The sequence below is a fragment of the Cupressus sempervirens genome, chromosome 3, assembly GCF_028749045.1.
Source record: "Cupressus sempervirens isolate cs-2001-9-10 chromosome 3, ASM2874904v1, whole genome shotgun sequence".
NCBI classification, from domain to species: Eukaryota; Viridiplantae; Streptophyta; class Pinopsida; order Cupressales; family Cupressaceae; genus Cupressus; species Cupressus sempervirens.
This window is the reverse complement of record NC_143120.1, coordinates 876,779,331-876,799,090: the sequence shown is the minus strand read 5'-3', so window position 1 is coordinate 876,799,090 and position 19,760 is coordinate 876,779,331.

Below are 19,760 nucleotides of genomic sequence, written 5' to 3'. Positions count from 1 at the left end.
CATTCCTATCATTAGGATCATTCTCCCTCCCCTCTCACACTCATCTAGTGTAGCATACTCATGGTTATGTTTCCATTCCATCTTCTCCACATCATATTTCTGGATCCCTATCTGTAGCCTCTTTAAGAAAAACAAAAAAAAAAACAAAAAAAATAGTTCCTCTTGCTATTGATTTTAACATATTTTTCTAAAGAACGAGATAATACTAGTAAAATTCCATCAAAATATGGCATGTACATTCTTTGATTGTAAGAGGATTTAAAATTCTTGAGTTGAAATTAAAATAAAAATAAATGGAGTTTTCAAATAGGTAGGAATGGGATACACATTTTGGGAGAGCCAAATGGAAAAGAATGTTGGGAAGAAGAGTAGATAAAGTTATTGAACAAGTTGGAGGGGGAAAGATGATTGGAAGGAGAAGAAAATAAAAATATAGTTGAATGAAAATAAATATCTTCAATAGAAGGAAAGATACGAGTTCTGATGAAAAAAGGGTTATGCATTTTTTAGGGATAAATACACAAAGATGAGTGTAATTCCACGAAAGTCAGCAAATTGAGATCATGCTCTTCTAGAAATAGGCAACCATTTTTAAAAATCAAGGACCTACATTAGGATTGGATGCTTGATCCAAATTTCAAAAATAGGCACCCATTTTTTAAAAAATAGGGTGCCCATTTTTTATTTTCAAAAAATGGGTGTACATTTTTGAAAATATTAAAATTTGAATTTTTTAAAAATGGGTACCCATTTTTTAAACAACAAATGGGTACCTACTTTTTAAAACTTTTTTTTTTTTGGGATTTAAAATGCATTTTAAACAATGAAAATACTTTTTTCAAAACAGGCACAGCTTTTTGAATTTCTAAAAATGGGTGCCCATTTCTTACAACATGGGGTAGGATTTTTTTTCCTACCTCGGACTTCAATTTAGGATAGGCTTATTTGGACCAAGCCTATGTCTTGACCTCTCAAGATTTGACTAAGTCATTAAAGTGACAAATTTAGGCCTTTCTCATAATTATTAGAGGGCCTTCTTGATCAAATTGTTTTATGAAACAAAAACCCATTAGAGACTTCACTATCCCAATTTTAGAAATATAGATTTTATAGCGTTATAATTTTAGGTTCACCAAAACTTTAATATATTTTTTTGATCTGTAAGAGGTCGAAGCCAAGATTAATTATTATTGTGTGTTAGTATTAATTATGATTATTTACTAGGCAAGAGCCTACAACACAACAAAAAATTGTGAGCCTCTTATCGGAGAGGTCTTGGGTTTGACTCTACACAAGTTTTATAAATAATAATAAATTACATAATAATAATGAATCTTGGCTTTGGCCTCTTACTGATCAAAAAAAAATTATGATTATTTATTAAGTGAGAGTAAATTTGAACCCAAGACCTCTCATATGAGAGGCTCAAAATTTTATCGTTGTGTTGTAGGCTCTTGCTTACTGTTAGAAGTATCACCAATATAACTGGGGTGGGGAGGGGGGGTTATCAATAATGTATCAATCTTAAACAATTCTTACTTAGTCAACCAAAGTAAATAGTAATCACAAAGAAATGCGCATGCACAAGTACACTAGATATGTTGACTAGGGAAACCCTTGATCAAACAAAATACCCTGATGGGAATGATGCCCACAAAATAATGTACTAATTTGAATATTCATTTTTAGAGGATAGACCCTATTAGGAGATTCCAACCTTGTTAGGAGTTGTAGAAGGCAGCTGAACCCACTATCCAAATAGCTTCGAGATCCGATCAATAAACCCACTGTCCAATTGATCTCAATACTATTCCATTCAGAATAATAGATGTAAAACAATCTCTTTCCTCTTTCTCTATCTAGTATGTTAGACTTCTTCACCTTTAGATCATGCAAAAAAATCTAGAATTCATTAGTAACCCTTAAGGTCACTTACATGCATTGGCATATTACTCTACTCTTCTACTTCACAATTCACAAGTCTTCTCTCCCTCTCAATCTCAATCATAATAATATTCAAAACTCATAAAACATCTTTCCTTTATACCATACTCAATCATTAATCCCTTGAGTTGGCTCCATAAATTTAACATTAATTTGAGTCAGCTCCATATTTGATTAAATGAAATAAACATTTAATTAGTCTATTCAGCTCACAGTTATACACAAACTTTCACATGTGTGACTTCTACTCTTGCACAATTGCTAACATCATCAATTGTCAGTGTACTTCCTCCAGTTATCTACACAACCCTCTATTCCAAACACAATGTGCTACAAGAATCATACAACAAAGGCTATTTTTCCTATGCTCTATTTACCTGTGGTTCTCTGTAAATCATTAATATCTTCTGTACATTGTCGATTAAGGTTCTGTGCACTTGACCACATGTCAAATACATGTTGTAGTACATGTTGGTAACTGTGCATAGGCAGATATGTAATGTGATGTCCTCAATACATAAATCTTGGTCTATTGCTCTATTAGTCTTTTGCAATCTTATTGCTATGCTGTCACCAATGATAAACAAAATCATAAAACTATTCTACAATGTTCTCTAATAGCATCAGCATTCATGCTAACAATCTCCCCCTTTGGTATTGATGGCAACATAGATGAAAATCATCTAGTTCCAAGAATACCAACAAATTTTCTTTATCAATCAAATCTTGCTTCATGCAACATTTCTGCAACACTTCTCCCCATAGTGTAAATTCTCTCCAATGTTTTTCATGTCATTTTCTCCCCCATTGACATCAATGTCAAAGATAGTACAAAAATTGAACATATAACAATCTATTAGCATGACCACAAGTCGGTCTGTTGCTTTACAACTTTTACATATAGTTCTTATAAACAATACAAGTGTCAAAAGACATTGTTGCATACCAATTACCTATTGCCAAGAGTCCTTGACTAACTCTGTTAATCACAAATACTCCCCCATTAAGGAAGCATCAACATTTAGTCTAGTCTAACAATGGTGTTGTGTACCCTAGACTGATGCATTTTTGCATCTTTTACTCTGAGCTAGGTAGGGGAATAACCCCAAGCATACCTCTCAAGTACTCAAATGTATCCTTTGGTAAGGCCTTTCTGAAAATGTTTACAACCTGTTCTTTAGTGTTGATGTACTCCAATATGATTTCTTTCTCTACAACTTTTTCTTTCAGCACATGATATTTTATAGCAATGTGCTTAGTCTTAGAATACAAAACAAGATTCTTAGACATGTTGACTATACTTGGGTTATCATAGTAAATGATAACATGTTTTGTGAATGTTATTCCAATATCCTTCATCATTTGCTTCATCCATATGACTTGATTACAATTATTTTTTGTTGTAACATACTCTGCTTTTGTAGCACTCTGTGAGGTACAATCTTGCTTCTTGTTGAGCCAAGAAACTAGTCTTCCTCCAAGGAAAAATGCTCCTCCACTAGTGCTTTTTCTATCATCAATGTCTCCTATCCAATCAGCATTTGTATGAGTACAAAAAGTAAAGTCATTGTTTCTATCATACCAAATACCATAATTTGATGTTCCTTTCAGATATTTGAATATCCTTTTTACTGTTGCATAGTGATATTCTTTAGGACTAGCTTGAAATCTTGCTACAATTCCAACTGCATTAGCTATATTTGGTTTGCTATGAGTCAGATACTGCAATCCTCTAGTCATAGATCTGTACTTCTTTTGTTCAATAGTAGGTGTCTCATATTTGATTGATAACCTATGACCAGTTACCATAGGAGTCCCAATAGGTTTACAATTTTCTAGACCAAATCTTTTCAACAAATCCTTTAAGTACTTGGCCTAAGAGATAAAAATACCCTTTTTGTTATGAACAATTTGCAATCCTAAGAAGAATTTCATTTCACCTATCATGCTTATTTCAAACTCATTCTTCATGTCTTCTGAGAATTTGTTACTAGCTTCATCATTTCCTCCAAAAATGATGTCATCAACAAATACAATGATTATTAGCAAGCCATCTTTTATCTTCTTCAAGTACAAGTTACCATCTACTATTCATTTAGCAAATCCAAGCTTTGCTAAATATTTTTCCAACCTTGCATACTAGGTTCTTGGTGCTTGTTTTAATCTAGACAATGCTTTATTTAGTCTACAAACCATATCCTTTTCTTCTATTAAAGAAAAACCCTCTAGTTGTTCAATGTAAACTTGTTCTTCACGTTCTCCATTTAAGAATGCTGACTTAACATCCATCTGATATACCTTAAAATTCTTGTTTTCTGTATATGCTAGGAACATTTTGACTACTTCCATTTTTGCTACAGGTAGATGTATGTCTCTTCATAATCAATTCCTTCTTGCTGAGAGTAGTCTTTGCATACAAGTTGTGCTTTGTTTCTTATCACTTCTCCTTGTTCATTCATTTTATTTTTGAATACCCATTTTGTGCCAATCACATTTTTGTCCTTTGGTTTAGGAACCAATTCCCACATGTCATTCTTGATTATATGTTGGATTTCTTCCTCGATTACTTTTATCCAGTGATCATCTTTGATTGCTTCATCTGCCCTTCTTGGTTCTACTTGAGATATCAGATATAGTTCTTCATTAATTCTGCTCCTTGTCATCACTCCTTTTTCTTTACTTCCTATTATCTAATTAGTAGAATGATTTCTTATCATGTTTCTATTTGGGGTAGGAATTGCTGCTTCAATTCTTATTTCATCTACTGCACTCTATTCTTCTTTAATTTGCACATTATTATACAAGTCATTGTTAGTCTTGAAAAGTAACTCATTACTTCTGTCAATCATTTCAGAGTAATCATCTCCATTAGAGTTATAATCCATTATATTTTCCTTAGTACCAAACTTTTCATCAATTTTAACATTTGCATACTATACTATAGTTTTTGTTCTATACTTGAAACATCTGTAGGCTTTACTTTTTAATGAATAGCCAAGAAATATACCTTCATCGCTTCTTTGATCAAACTTACCAATACTATCATCTCTTTTGATGTAACATTTACTTCAAAATATCCTGAAGTACTCGATGATGGTGAGTGACTGAACCATAATTCATAGGGAGTTTTTTCCATACCTTTCCTAATATGTACTATGTTCAGGGTGTATACTATTGTATTGACTGCTTCTCTCCAAAAGGTTTTTGGTACATCATTCTCAAATAACATAACTCTTGTTGCTTTAGCAATTTTTTTTTCTTCTTTCAACAATCCCATTCTGCTGAGGTGTATGGGGTGAGGATAGTTATCTCTTGATGCCATGTTCTTCACAATAGATACTAAATTCTCTAGAGGTGAATTATCCTCCTCTATCTGATCTTAAGCTCCCAATTTTAACTCCAAATTCATTCTCAACTTTGTTTCTAAATACCTTGAATTTCTCAAATGCTTCTAATTTTTCTTTAAGAAAAGCTACCCACATCATTCTAGTGAAGTCATCAACAAAAATCATAAAGTACCTTTCTCCATAAAATCCTCTTGTTCTTGTAGGACCACTTAGATCTATATGAACCGATTCCAACTTTTGTGTAGTACAAAATTGATTGCTACAAAATGAGACTCTCTTCTACTTAGTCAAAATACATTCCTTACAAATAGTTTCAGTGGGCTTAGTGATCTTGGGTAAATCTCTCACAACAAGTGTATTACTGGCCTTTAAGATGTTATCAAAGTTAATGTGACAAAATATTTTGTGCCATAACCAATTGTTGTTAATCTTTGCTACTAAACATGTTATTTTAGTGGAGTTTAACTAAAATACATTACCTCTGGTTTTTGTGCCAGTACCAAGTAGTTTCCCTTCCTTGTTCTTGATAATGCATGTGTCATTACCAAACTATAGCTAATAGCCTTTGTCCATAAGTTGTCCAACACTCAACAAGTTATGCTTCAGTCCATCAAAAAAAAAACATCATCAGTATATGTTTTACCATCAAGTGTTATAGATCCAATTCTTGTAATATGATAGGATACATTGTTTCCCACTCTGACAATTCCTCCATCATGGCTTCTGAATTTGACAAACTTGCTCATATCACCAGTCATGTGATGTGAACAACTGCTATCAATGATCCAATCTTTCTTTTTGACTTGTGAAATCAGCGCACTTTCTTCTCTAATTTCTCTATCAAGATCATCCTATTTTATAGCTATAAATCCTAATTCATCTTCACTCATATTTTGATTAGATTCCTCTTCTTCTTCATCATTAGTGTATAAACAATTTCTAGGTCTTCTAGATTTGAACCTTCCCTTAAACTTTCTTTCTCTTTTAGGACACTTAGATGCATAATGACCATACTCATTACAAGTCCAACATTTAAAGATATTCTTACCATCTTTTTTCCTTTCTATAAGAAGAGCCACTCCTTCCTAGATCTTTTCTACAATGGACTTCTTGCTACTGGAAATGTCTTCCTACACTTTTGTGCTCATTGCTAAACTATGTTTGATGTTTAATGCACTGAATGTTGTCTAAATTCTTACCAATTCTGCAAACTATTTTCGATCAAATTCCTTATCTTCCAATCTACCAAGCAATGTGTCTTTGGTAAAATTTGTAGTACAAGGTATCATCAGTTGAATCATTTGAGCTATTGACTTGAAAGGTGGTGTCAAACTTTTCAAGATCTTCCATATCACGTCATATCAGATTTCTTTCCATCATGAGATGTGATTCTTGAAACAATCTTAGATATTCTCCCAAGATAGCTTCTTACAGATTCATCTTCCATCATTTTAGCATCTTGAAATGCACAATACAAATTTTTTAATCTAACCCTTTTTGCATGTGTATCACATTCATAATTAGCTTCTAAAGTTTTCCAAATTTCATGAGATGTTTTGAGTAGTTTTACTTGATTGTACTCACTTTCAGGTAATGTTGACAGTATTTCTTCTCTTGCCCTTATGTTGCACATAATTACTTCTCTCTATTCCTCAGTGCAGGTTTCAAGATTGTCTTCTTCTGCAATGTTATTAGAATTCTTGGTCACAAGCCAATATCTCGGACCCATGCACAAGAGATGAGTCTTCATTTTATCCTTCCAACTGCCACAGTATGTGCCATTGAATCAAGGACTTTCCTTCCTAAACATATTCACCGTGGATTTCCCAAAGTTGTTAAACTTTCCTTCAAGGACCTAATGCCCTAATACCAATTGTTAAAAGTAGTAGATCACCAATATAACTGAGAGGGGGGTGAATCAATTATGTATCAATCTTTAAAAATTCTTATTTACTCAACCAAAGTAAACAATAATCATAAAGAAATGTGCATGTACAAGTACACCAGATATGTTGACTAGGGAAACCCTTGATCAGAGGGAAAATGTTGGTGGGAATGATGCCCACCAAATAATGTGCTAATCTAAATATTCCTTGTTAGAGGATAGACCGTATTAGGAGTTTGTTACAATAATTAGTGTACAAAGAGTCCCTATTAGGAAACTTTGAATCCCTATTAGAAGATTCCAACCCTGTTAGGAGTTGTAGAATGTAGATGAACCCACTGTCCAAATAGCTCCTGGATCTGATCAATGAACCCACTGTCCAATTGATCTCGGTACTATTCCATTCAGAATAATAGATGTGAAACAATCTCTTTCCTCTTTCTCTATCCAGTACGTCGGACTTCTTCACATTTAGATCATGCAAACAAATCTGGAACTCATCAGTAACCCTTAAGGTCACTTACACACATTGGTAGTTTACTCTAGTTTCCTACTTCATAATTCACAAGTCTTCTCTACTTCTCAATCTCAATCATGATAATCTTAAAAACTTGTAAAACATCTTTCCTTTATACCATACTCAATCATTAATCCCTTGAGTTGGCTCCATACATTTAACATTAATTTGATTTAGCTCCATATTTAATTAAATGAAATACACATTTAATTAGTGTTGTCGACTCACATTTATACACAAACTTCCACATGTGTGACTTTTGTTCCTATGCACTTGCTGACATCATCACTTGTTAGAGTACTTCTTCTAGTTAACCGTGCAACCCTTCATTCCAAACATAATGTGCTATAATGATCATACAACAAAGACTATTTTCCCTATGCTCTATTTCCCTACAGTTCTCTGTAAATCATTAATATCTTCCACACACTGTTGATTCAAGTTTTGTGCAGTTACCCACATGTCAAATACATGCTATAGTATATGCTGGTAACTGGGCATAGGTAGATACATAATGTGATATCCTCAATACATAAATCTTAATATACTGCTCTATCTGTGTTTTGCAATCTTATTGCTATGTTGTCATCAATGACAAACAAAGTCATAACATTGTTCTGCAATGTTCTCTCATAGCATCAGCATTCATGCTAACACCTACTTCAATAAATTTTTTATTCTATGGCTTTTCTTAAATTAATTTATATGTTATCAATCTACATACAATTCTTTTGAAGTTTAAAAAAAAGAATTTTGTGAAAAAGTGAAATTTTGATCAAATTATGGTATCCATACATGAGAGGTTTTAAAATCTACCTTTATAGCAAATTAAAAATTAATTATTGAAAAATTATTCAATTAAAAATTAAGGAAAAATATTTTCATCAATCTTTGATGTGTTAGGTAACTTCCTTTAAAAAGAATTTAAAAAATTCATTTATTTGTGTCAAATTATGGTGTTTGTATATGAGTGTGGTATGGTCCTAAAATAACCATTTTGAAAAAGTGGTTTTTAAAAATCCATACCCAAAACAAAATCTATCATATGGGTACACAAATAAATTACATATTCAAAAAGTATATTTCAAGCACTAAAATCTTTATTCCTAAAGTTTTTTTATATTCAATATCTAAATGAGTCAAATTTTGACATCAATTGACAAGGAAATTCAAAAATAAGAAAAATGCTTCCACTTTTTGCCCAAAAGTGGGACCCAACTTCTTGCACATACCCTCAAGCAAAAACTACTACTCCTAAGTTTTATCTAAAATCTAATAGGAAGAGAAGGAGAGGGTTTCCCAATAAGATTCAAGGAAGTAGGATAGAGGCACTAGGAATGACCATTTTAAAAACCTTTGTTCATAATGGATACCATACTAATTGGGTTCCTTGGAAAAAAAACAAATTTAAGATAAAGAGTAGGAAAATCAATAATGATGAGAGAGGGGGATATCAAAAAAATAAGAGTGATTTGGTTAATATCTAGATAAAATCAAAGACAAGATAGGGAAGAGAATATCTTGTCAAGAAAAATCCCCTAATGTTAACAAGAGGGATGGCCCAATATGAAAACAAGGCACAGATAAGGATGATAGTATTACGGCGAAGCCTAAAGTTTGACAAAGTTGATTGGTTTCTATTTTTAGATATCACCATTTTTTGTAGAGGCAAGGAAGTGATAACAATGGGGGGTGAGGAGGGGTGGTTTACAAAAAATTGGCTCAAAAAAAAAGAAGTCTATGAAGGAACATTAAAGAATCACATACATGCATTTTCAATGAAAAATCACCACATACGGGAGAGCCAAGAAGACACAAATAGAAAGAAGTGGGCTTAGAACACATCTATCTAGAAGAAAATATCTTGGTTTAGCTTTTTTAGAGTAGACATTATAGGCCAAAACCAAAGAATTACAGCACCAATCTCATAATTGTAAGTTTTGACAAATATTTCTTTTAATGGTTTCCCCAAATGGACATAAATGATATCTCAAAGAATATAGATAAGGTTTCATGTTTAGACAGTCTTAAAGGATTTTTTATTGTTCCTTTGTTTTAAGAAAAATGAGTTGTCAGAAGAGATATTTAGGAATAATGGACTTTTTTATAACTATTTAGGTTTTCATTTGCAAGCATTGACTCCTAACCCCAACACTAAAGATTGCAATATTAAGTTCATCCCCTTTAGGTTGTGACTCCAAAAGTTACCCCTAGAATATAGAGTGTTAATTTTTTTAGAGATTATTGAGAACAAGTTGGGGGTTTTATTATACATACATGATCCTCTTCCATTAAATAAATATCATCTTCTTCCAAGAATTTTCTTGTTAATAGATATGGAGGAATATCTTTCCTCATGTCTTCAAATTATGTCTAAGAATGAGCAATGGTTTCAACACATCATTTATGCAAAAGATGAAGGAATAGATTTTATAAGTAAAGTGATATCAATCAAATACTTGTCTTTGGTATTAAAAAAATGGAAAAAAGGATTAATTCCCTAAGGAAACACATTTGGTACACATGGACATCGATATTTACATTTTACTCTAGTTTATTGAAGCATGTCACACCTATTTTCAAAGATGATAAATGGAGAATTTAAGGTAAATATTGTCTAGTTTAATTTAATAAAGGTGAAATTTTATCATTAAAAATATCCTTTCTTTTATATGGAAGCTCTTCTAGAGTAATCATAACTACTACGAGAATGAGGATGGGTGTTTTATAGCTAAAGTTGGGAATCAAAGAAAAGTTCACTTAAAAGCAAGGGTTATTTTGAACTCTTCATGATGAATACATCAATTTTTTTTAAGAAAGGTTTCAAAAGGATTTATATTCTTATCCCAGATACTGTGTGAAAAATAACTTCTTAAGCCTTAAGCATAATAACTTTTCCTACAATTTAGGAAAAGATGTGTTTTCAGCAATAGTCTCTATTAAAAAAGAATAGGTAGTGGAGGGATAAAAGGGAAGATTAAGGAAGTAAAGCATTTATTATTAGTCCCTAGGAATCAATGCTTTGCTCAATATATAGAGCATTTTGTGAAAATTTCTTGGAAAGACACACATATTAGACTCATAGAAGGAGATTACACATCAATCCCTCTTAGAAGATTTAGATATTGAGATTTAATTAAAAATTAAAAAAATTAAATATTCTTCAATAAATTGTAAATCAAAGAATAACATTAATATTTATAGATAATGGATATAGAGGATGTAGTGGTGATTACGGAATTGGTAGATCAAGATAAGATTGCACTCTATTGTCAAGAAAACGGGGAAGAGTTAGAAGAGAAGGAATCTCTAAAATTAAAGATATTATTTCAATAAATTAGTCATGTAGTCATCACATAGAGACATTTGGGAGCCATAATTTAGGATGAAGGAAATTAGCTAGATTAAAGGACAAGATAATTAAGAAGGGAGATAAATAAACTACACTAATTTTTGGTCAGATGTCTCCTTTATATTATCATAGATAATGGCTATCCTTTTACTAATAAGGATTTCCATGACCTTTATGAGAAATTCCATATCCAACATCACTTTCATCACCCTACTATCCCTAACATAATAGTCAAGAAAATATACACAAAATAAATTATATTATAAGTATTAAAGAAGAAATTTAAGAATATTGGTTGTGACCAACACGTCCCATTCAATGGACAATCTTATGGTCATATTGTGTGAATATGAGTTAGACAATATTAATTATATTAAAGGTTTGAGCCATTATATTTTGAGTGTGCTTTAGATATGCAATGAAGGTTAGAGGAGTATCCTTCATGAGTTTAGAAGTAAGATTGGAAAGAGTTACATGAATATATTTTCCTAAGGTATAAGTTAAGATAAAATATTCTATAAGTTTGGATAAACTAGAGGAAGAAATTATTTCTTTGTGTAGAATAGTGAATTTTATTATTGCAAATTTTTACACCATTTCTTAGGATATGACCCCCAAGATGTTGGAATAAGTATATGGGAAACAAGATACTAAGAGGGGGGTGAATCAAGATCTTAAACTTTTAGCTTCAAAACCAATAATGTAAATTCACAACTAATTCATCTCACAGATCTCCCATTAAAACTAAACTATTGTAACATTTTAAATGAAATAAGTCACATCCATAAAAACTTCAACACATAACACAATGATTTGGTAACCCAGAAACACTTTAAGATGAAGGTAAAACTATGGTGGGATGAAACTTCAATATTGCAACAATAAAGCCAACCTATTAGGGTTACAATGTTTGATCATAAAATATGATCTACCCTATGAGGGGTCTACCCTATTAAAAGCTTAAGAGAGTATTAGGTCTCACCTTGTTAAAGGATTTTACACTAACAATGAAGTAAGGACTCTATTAAGAGATTTACCCTATCTCAATTAACAATAATAGATTCAATACCTAACCCTCAATATACTTTGCAAGCTGATATTGGGTCTTCTCTTTACTATATCACTAATCTAATTCTCCTAATTTAATAACTCTATCCATTTCTTCACTACTCTGATTTCTCTCTATCTACTCTGCTCTCAAACTTTGCCTTCCCTTTCACATGCCCATTAGGATACTTGTCCTTATATCTTCTTCCTTATTCATATGCTCATAATCTCTCACTTGATTCTAGAGTTAGAATCCTCCTTAAATAGATGTTTTGTGAATGTTCTAGATCTTGATCAACAATTTACACTTCACCATCTTTTGTTGTTTACATCCCTTTTTCTAATTGGTTGAATTGTTCACCTAGGGATCATTAGCTTTTGTAATGTCATGTAATCAACATCCTAGTTGGCTCTTCAAGTATTAGATATCATAGAAAAGTTGGCCAAAATGGTATACATATGAGTTTGTTCTATTAAAAATTCTTATTTCAAACTAAACTAATTGACACTTGAATGCTCTTATACTCGGTCATGCATAAACCTTTGTGCTATTAATTGGCTTCTATAAAAAATTTTTTCTCATCTCTTGATAAATTATCAGTATCCTCGATCTTCATTGGATTGTACTGCTCATATATCTGCTCGACCTCTATTGATTGCTTGACAATCAGTATTCTGCTAAGTATAATTGTTGCATGCTCGCCCTTTACTAGATAATTCACTCACAATGATGACCTTGTAATTCTTGGTAAATGACTAAGTGTTTGGAAACTAATCAACAACATAGGCTTAGAGATCAACAATCTCCCCCTTTAACATTGGTGGAAAACACACTTTATCATGAACACATTTCATTCAAAAACTAAGTACTCCCCTTAAGACCATGTAATGTGGTCCTATAAAAATGTCCTCATATTTCTTCTCATTCCCCCTTTATATGCATTCCTCTTTGTTTTGTCACTAATAGAACTTGGGGCTATTGGGGTTAGTTGATACTTATCAAAGAATTATTGATGGCCTGCCACAATATTGGCATAGCCATTATTCTGTCTCACCTATACCTATTCCAAAATCTGAAATTGAATTTCTAGCTTAGTAGCTAGATCAATGAATCCCATAATATTATTAAAATGTGTCTCTTTCTTCAGAATATTACTAGCAATAGAGATTACCTTCTAAATTATCTCTATATGTGGAAATAATTGAAGTTGAATTAATGTCAACTCGTGCCTTATTGATGTATCTCTAGTCATGATCTTAGCTAACCTCTTTTGATTGAATGTTAGTTCACTGTAAGAGGATGAGATTAGACTTGCATTCTTTCCCAAAGTAATAATATTCTCTCTTATATCCACATGCAATATCTCTAATGAGCATGTAGTATCTGATGTAAAGAAATTAATATCACGCAATTTAAAATAGAAAGAATTGATGGTTTTCAAAATGGGTTTCAACTGTGTAATAGATGTAGAAGCTTTGTTTTGTCTTTGTAGAAGTTCCAGTGAAACTTTCTATAGCACTTTATGCTCCATTCTTCTCTCAAACCATTGTAATAACTTCTCATTTGTCTCTATGTGATTTGTCTGAATTTTGTCAACTACATATAGGTATATGTAGGATCATGGTGTGCCAAAAAGTGATGATGTGAAAAAAAATAGAGCTTGAACATGTCTAAAAGCATTTCAAAATCCACTTTGACTTTTTTCCACCCATCCTGATACCAAACTTGGAAAGTAAGCCCCCAACCCTTATCAGCTATCCGATTTGATATCAGATACCCGATATTATCAAATATCTAGTTTTATATCAGATATCTGATAATATCAGGTATCTGATATCATATTAGATACCTGATAACTATCACTGTTATTTTTAAAGAAAAAACACACAACCCGTGGGTTTTATTTTCAGAGTAATATTGCATTTTCTTTCTTGGCCATCCATTTTTCAATTGGATATGCAATAAGAGGTAAGTTTTTTTTGTTTTTAATCAATTTTAGTATAAATTTATTAAATTTTATTATAAATTTATTAGTTTCAGTTGAATCTTTTAGAATTTAAGTTTTTTTTTTTATAGAAATTGTTAAAATTTAGGTTTTTCTTAATATAAATTATGTTTTACAAATTAATAGGTATGGCAGACCAAAATAATGATATTGAGGCAAGGAATGTTGTTCCTTGTAACCCCCCACCAAAGAATCTAGTGCTCTTACAAAATCATCCACCAAATGATCCTTTACCCCCTCAAAACCCTCCTCAAATCGAGGATTTGATAGTTGAAAATCTCACCAAATTGAGGGCTTTGTGAACAACATATAATAATGTACCCGCATTGGCTCCTATATTATCCACATTAAACATCATAGTGGATAACATTGAAACACTTACCAAGGAACAAAATGCCTCTCTTCATTGGCATGAAAAAATGCATGAGATGTTTGATGATGGGTTGGACTATGATGAGGTTGCGGCCCTCAATATAAATAAAGATGATTTTGTTGCCCTTTTTACAAACCCAAAAAATTGATTTATCAGTTGACTACAAAAAGCCCAAGCTATTGATTAAATGGTGCACAAATGATGCCATATGTGCAAACTTTTGGGATCATTGGTGGATGTTTTTTGACATCCCTCCACATAGAAATTTAGAGGTTCCATTTTATTTCCTTAGAAAATTATATGTAGAATTTGTGTTGAAACTCAAAGTGAACTACTAAAGCATGAAACCCAACATGGGTGTAGGACTAGGAGCTCCTCAGGATAGACCCTCTTCCTAGCAAAAGAAAACTAGCACTTCTATCCCCCTTATGGATGTCTCCCCCCCTCCTCGAGTGTAACATCCTAATATTATTGCAAAGGCTAGCTCTTAGACCATTAGAGCCATCCATAGACTAAGTAGTCTATTGATATCTTAGACTAGGTCAGTCCTACCTCCCCGTGTTGATGATGTTGGAACGAGTTCATCATCGACTAGCTCATCACATGTTTGTGTGCCTCATACTTGCATTACATGCAAGAATATTTTTCTGGGTCCCATAGATAATCTTCCTAAGTATTAGTTTGTATTAGAAAAGGATACACCAAACGCACATGCAAAGGCTACATACCCTAATGTGAGAGAGGAGGGGAATGTAGAGGCATGGACTCCTATGTTGGTACGTGTATACATTATTTTGTTATTACATATGCAATTGAAAGTTAATTTTTATAATAGAGTAATTTTAATTTTTAAACCATATTGACTTATACATGTATGTGATCTTCATTCATGTTTAGTTGATGATTGAGAAGGAGCTGAGATAGGTTGATGATGCCACACTCTTGGCTATTTCATTTGTCCTTGAGACATCTACAGTACATTACATGTTGTGTTCTCATTATTTTTTATATTTGATATTGTAGCATATATGGTTTCTAATATTTATTTTATCTTGCAAAAACCACCTGTCCCTAGGGGACAAAGTGTGTGGGATGTGTTAGATTGTGGTGACTGATCAGGAAAGTACTGTACATACTTCATAAATAGTGGGGTTCAGGAAGTAGCCGACATATTATGGCCGACATATGGCCGACATGTTATAACCCTAAAGCGGTTTAATACTTGTATAAAAGGGCTTAGAATTGGGTATTTTTTCATAATGTTGTGATACGAAATTTGTTCTTGCGGCGGTATTGAGCTGTAAGGGATTACGGATTGTAATCAGGTTGTAATCACTGGATTGTAATAAGATCGGACTTGCTGTTTGGTGGACGTAGCCCAGGGATTGGGTGAACCATGTTAAATCTTGGTGCCTTGTGTTCATTTCTGTGTGTTCTATTATTTTCTGTTACTGGTTATATTTGCATGTAGTTTTTATTTCTGTCCGTGGTTTATCCTAACAGGATGAGCTAGGATCGATTGATAAAGGAAAGGTAATTAGGTGCTTTCTATTTGATTAAATATCGATGAGTTCTTGTAAAATGTTTGTGGTAATGAAATTTAATTACATTCTTTATTATATAGGGCATGGCTACTAGCAATGAGCCCATGCAGATTCAGCATCGTAGATGCTCAAGAATTTCTATTCACACTGAGAGCCTTATTCTATGTATAAGTATCATTTATTATTTATTTTCCTTATCTTCATAAATAAATTCAAAACTAATTTCTATGATATTAACAATTACTATTTTTTATCTCATAGGAAACTCCTAGTGCACACGAGGTTGGATGAGAGAGTTTTGTATCTTTGATTATGCAGCCACTATATCCTGAGGAGGAGCCTACACTAGTAAGTTGTAGTTTGAATTCTTGATTAAATATGTTATAAATTTAGCATGCTATGAATTATAATGTTATAGTTTAAGTTTTAGATTCATCTAACAAACATATTTGAACATACACATGCCATAATCAGTGAGGTACATGCATTATTGAGGGCATATGAGAGGACTCCTAACTAGTGCAGGAGGTCGATGAGAGAGGTATTTATTATGAAAGTTTAATAGTATAAAATATCATTAAATAAAAGATCATTATGCATTTGAGTAATTCAATGTTAGATACAAAGAATCATATAAATTTATTCGTCTAACTTTGATTTTTCCTTTTTTGTTTATGTAGGAGGCATCCAATCCACCTAGTGCAGTGAGGAGGCTACATTTTGATCATCCACCAGCACCCTAGGATAGTATAGTTGTCATAGGATGCATCATGAGACATTTTGAGATGGCATATGCCGCATTATTTATAGAAACATTGATATTATACACATTCCAATGGCATGATCAGCCACATTTTTTATATGGATCTATATATTTTGATATATATTTGTGTAATTTGTCTATGGATACATGAAGTTTGATATATATATTTGTGTAATTTTTCTATGGATACATGTATTTTGATATATATTTTTGTCTTTTATGTGCACAATGATATACATATTAATTTAGTGTATACTATTGTTCAATTTATCGTGGATCATGTGCATTGTTCATGTTTATGGAATATCATTAATTTTGATCATGTTTGTTAGATTTGACTCAAATGCAATAATTTATGAATAACATTTTAACAACCTTTATTATAAAATTTGGATGCAATGTTTAATTTGAAGTGCTATCATAACATAAACACACTTGTTAACCTCTTAGAAAAGGTTCACATAAGCCCAAATCTGATTTTAAACTCCACCTTCAACCTTGAAACTAACTCTTGGATTCAAATCTAATCTCAACACATGTAAGGACTTCACTCATCAACCATGGATTTTATTCCCAACCATGAATTCATTCCATGAATCATAATCTTTGATAACTAGCCCTTCATTTTTTTACTATCCTCATACTACAACCTTTCAAGTTCAACATAACCTTAAAATATCCCAACTTAAGAGACTTTATTGGATCAAACCTTTTTAACTTGGTTCACCAATACCATATCCATATGAATAACATCTATACATTTCTCACATTGATCAGATTACTTATATTGATCCACTTAACAAAACTGGCTTCATTAATGCATGTTATCATTTCACACCTTATATAGGTGTTTCCAACCTTGTATGGTCATGGTCAAACCCCTAACTGAATCTTTGCACTCATTTTCACTTTGCAAGAAAAAGTTGCAAAAGTTGCAAAATTGTAAGTTTGCAACTTTTGCAATTTTGATCAATTCTTGCTATAACTTTAAATTCTTAATTAGACAAGTTCACCAAACTTGGTAAGCAGTTATCAATAGTTTGCATGAGCTTCGAGTTATGACCCTCGAAAGATTGACCTCAAAACACACTTAGAGCGCCTTGAAGTCTCTTCAATGCGAGGTGGTTGTGGATGATGGATGGTCTCCATGACTGGAACAAGGGTGTCACTAGGGTTCACCCATCCATCTAGTGCTAATCATGTTGACAATTTGATGCCAAGATCAATAGTTTCAAAGTTACGCTATGGTGCACCTATGAACTGAGGCGCACTATGAGTTTTGGCATCAAGCGAGATCACTGTGCTGAATCCAAATGGAACATGATCTCTCAAAAATGAGAAAGGTTATTTTAGGCCTTTTTATCACCATCCTATAGCATTCAACATTTCATCAATAGCCTGCATGAGTTTTGAGTTATGACCCTTGGAAGATCAACCTTGAAACACACTTAGAGCACCTTGGAGAGTCCTCAGTACGGGGTGGCCGTGGATGATGGAGGGTCTTCACAGTTAGAACAAGGGTGTTACTAGGGTTCACCCATTCATCCGAAGCTAGTGGAACTAATGATTTGATGCCAAGATCAGTGGTTTGAAAGTTACATTGTGGTGCACCTATGAATTGAGGCACACTACGAGTTTTGGCATCGAGAAAGATCACTGTTCTGAATCCAAATGGGACATGATCTCTTGAAAATGAGATAGGTTATTTTAGGCCTCTATATCACTATCTTGTAACATTCAATAGTTCATTGATAGCCCTCATGAGCTTCGAGTTACGACCCTTGGAAGATCGACCTCAAAATGCACTTAGAGCACCTTGGAGACTCCTCGCTATGGGGTGGGCGCAGATGATGGATGGTCTTTGTGGCCAGAACATTGGTGTCACTAGGGTTCACTTGTCCATCTAAAGCTAATGGTGCTGACAATTTTATGCCAAGATTAGTAGTTTCAAAGTTACCATGTGGTGCACCTATGAATTGAGGCACAATGTGAGTTTTGGCATCGAGCGAGATTGTTGTGCCAAATCCAAATAGAATGTGATCTCTCAAAAATGAGATAGGTTATTTTAAGCCTCTACATCATTGTCCTATAGCACTTGATGGTTCATTGATAGCCCTCATGAGCTCCAAGTTATGACCCTCAGAAGATTGACCTTGAAACGCACTTAGAGCACCTTAGAGACTCCTTGGTACATGGTGGTCGCAGACAATGGATGGTCTACACGGCTGAAACAAGGGTGTTACTAGTGTTCACCCACCCATCCAGAGCTAATGGTGTTGATGATTTGGTGCCAAGATCAGGGGTTTCAAAGTTACACTGTGGTGCACCTATGAACTAAGGCACATTGTGAGTTTTGGCATCAAGGGAGATCACTGTGCCGAATCCACACAAAATGTGATCTCTCAAAAATGAGATAGGTTATTTTAGGCCTCAATATAATCATCCTTTAGCATTTTAAATTTCATTGATATCCCTCATGAGCTCTAATTTACGACCTTCAAAATATCGACCTCGAAATGCCCTTAGAGCATCTTGGAGACTCCTCAATATGGGGTGGCCATGGATGATGAAGGGTCTTCATGACCAGAACAAGGGTGTCACTAGGGTTCACCCATCCATCTAGAGCTAATGGTGCTGACTATTTGATGCCAAGATCAATGGTTTCAAAGTTACATTGTGGTGCACCTATGAACTAAGGCACACTGTGAGTTTTGGTATTGAGCGTGATTGCTGTGCCAAATCCAAAAAAATGTGATCTCTCAAAAATAAGACATAACCATCCTGTAGCATTCAATGGTTCATCCATAGTCCTCATGAGCTCTGAGTTACAGCCCTCAAAATATTGACCTCAATATGCACTTAGAGCACCTCAGAGACTCCTTAGTATAGGGTGGCCACGAATGATTGATGGTCTCCATGGCCAGAACAAGGGTGTCACTAGGGTTAGTATTAAAAGCAAAAACATTATTTTTTACCACTGTC